Source organism: Elephantulus edwardii, unplaced genomic scaffold (assembly GCF_000299155.1).
Source record: "Elephantulus edwardii isolate Elephantulus edwardi_28Jun2011 unplaced genomic scaffold, EleEdw1.0 scaffold00017, whole genome shotgun sequence".
Classification (NCBI taxonomy): Eukaryota; Metazoa; Chordata; class Mammalia; order Macroscelidea; family Macroscelididae; genus Elephantulus; species Elephantulus edwardii.
This window is the reverse complement of record NW_006399767.1, coordinates 5,724,020-5,726,617: the sequence shown is the minus strand read 5'-3', so window position 1 is coordinate 5,726,617 and position 2,598 is coordinate 5,724,020. Positions and strand designations below refer to the sequence as shown.

At 44.3% G+C, this 2,598-nt stretch overlaps 1 pseudogene; it reads left to right on the top strand.

Annotated features, from left to right (window-relative positions):
• Nucleotides 1-519: 519 nt before the first annotated feature.
• LOC102851053 lies at nt 520-2,086 on the top strand (annotated as a pseudogene).
• The last annotated feature ends 512 nt before the right edge of the window (nt 2,087-2,598 follow it).

Here is a 2,598-nt window from a genome sequence, read left to right as displayed (position 1 = left end):
CATGTTTGCCACAGCAGTTGACTACTATTTGAGAGCTTCTTTTTGATGCCTTTTTTATTCTCACTTCAAGAAATAACAACTGACTATAAACCACATTTAGTCAGTTTGCTGCTATTTTTTTTTATTTTATTATGTGTGTGTGTGTGTGTGTGTGTGTACTGTCAAATCAGATGTGACTATACAGGAGGAGATTGTCCCTCCTTCCCCGGCAGAGCATCTGGTGGATTCGAACCATGTGCCTCTGTGATTGCAGTGCAGCTTCTTGCCACTAGGCCACCAGAGCTCCCCTAGTTTGCTGCTATATTTTAACTCAGAGAAGAAAATTCATTCTTTCCCTTAGATCTGTTCCTGTGATTTATTTGAGTCCCTGGAGGGATCAGTAATGATATGGGGATAGGATGGGATGGGATGGGATGGAATGGGATGGGACTGGATGAGATAGGATGAGATGGTGTGCGGGAAAATTATGGACCAGCTTTTAAGAATTATCTGTCTTTATTCTTGAAAAAAACACTGAAAATGAATAGAGAGAGAACAGAGTTTAACACTGTTTGCTGGCTGGATATACAGGTGGAAGCAGCAAGGCTACTTCTGCTGGCAGCTTACTGGATTCCTCTGAGGACCTGGGACACTCCTCCCTCCCCCCCAGCCCCTGAGGCTCTCTTCCAGAAGTCCATAGATCCAGGTTTTGAAAACTGCTTTTAGGATAACTCAAGAGAGTGTCTTTATTTTTTAGGAATGCAGCTCAGCCATCTCTGTGTCTTTGCTCAAATCAAGACAAAATCAGGGAACAGAGGGAATTGGAAAGTACAGAAAAACTGCCATTCTCATATCTTCATGCATTGGGCCTTCAGCAACTTCACCTAATTTTCCTCCCAGAAACTTCTTGTAAGTCAAAGAATGAAGAAAAAGAAATAAGAATAAATATCTCTGCTTAAAAGGTAACATTTCCCCTTTCTCCCCATGTTGCCCTCCCTCCACTCCCGTCTTCTACTGGGACATATAGGACAGTATTCATTCGTTTCAGATCAGAACATCCAGTATCTCAGAATGGAGTGTAAAGCTATGCCTTGAATAGGAGAGTTTCACTGTAGTCTCCTCTAATTTTTGAAGGGGTCATCTCCATTGTTCAGGCTGGGGGCAGGTGGGAAGGGGGTGTGTACGTTTGTGTATTTCAGTATGGTGAGGAGGAGTCTGGAGAAGATAGCAGAGAGAACGAGAAGGCCCAGTTCTTGCTGGCTGATTTGACTAATATTTGGTGAGGGGCACTAGGGGAGTGGCCCTCTTGGACAGGAGCCTGTTTCTGTCACAGAGTGCTGTCTGACAGCACCTGCTGCTGTCAGGAGGGAGTAGAAGCAGCAGTTACTGGAGGTGAAAAAGGAAAGGGTATAGCAGACAATAGCAAAGGAAAGACAGGACTGTTTTGATGAAGATCCATGGTAATGAGAGGTGGAAGGGTCCTGTACTGCTTTGTCATAACTAGACCTGGTCGAGGAGGTTGTGACAGGTGTTACTTTCTGCCACAGGCTGGGCTTGTGTGTGAGCCGGCACCCGGTCTTTTTCCTCACCGTGCCCGCAGTCCTGACCATCACCTTCGGCCTCAGCGCGCTCAACCGCTTCAAGCCCGAAAGCGACCTGGAGCGCCTGGTCGCTCCCAGCCACAGCCTGGCCAAGATCGAGCGCAGCCTGGCCAGCAGCCTTTTCCCCCTGGACCAGTCCAAAAGCCAGCTCTATTCGGACTTGCACACCCCTGGGAGGTATGGCATGGTGAATCTCCTTTCCCTACCCAGGGACAGTATTTCTCTCCAGGCTGAGGGGATCCTGCAGACTCACCGAGCCATGCTGAAAATGAAGGTGAATCACCAGGGCTGTAATTATACTTGCCCCCATCCGTGTGGGTTGAGAAATCAGGATAGATGTGAGCTGGATGATATTGTTTCAGTGCTAGAGGATCTCAGACAGACTGCTGTCTCCAATAAGATAGCAAGCAGCCAAGGTGCAAGTGAGGTGTCCCAACAGCAAATTAAAGGTATATTGCTGCATGCTTCTGCCAATTAAAGAGGCAACACTCCATTTTGTGTCCTAAGGAAGCAAAGGACAGAGAGGACAGTTCAGATTTAATAAAAGGAAAAGAAGCAATGCATTTAGGAAAACAATATGAAGTGTAGAATAATGTTTTATTGGGTTAACCAGTGACTAAAAGTAGCTAGTGAAGATTTAATATGGTTTGGAGTGAAAGATCCACATTTAACAGCTTCATTTGAATTCTTTATTATCTGTTTCTGTGTGGTTATTCTGTGTGTGCTAGTAAAAAGTTATGATTAAAATTGAGGTTTCATTAATTTTTGTATGACTATAGTAGAAATGTCAAAATTTGAGTATATTTGTGGTTAGAGGCAAAAAAAGGCTGGAACTATCTAGCTCAAAGAAAACTAATTTTTGTTGTTGTTATTTATCATTGAGCTACTTGCAACTCATAGCAATGGTACGCACAATAACTCTAAAGTCTGCTCTTTTCTGAGCCAATGTCACTGTCTCTGACATATCTACCCAAATACTCTAGTTACTCTAGTGTCAGTCCATTTCATCTAGGGTCTT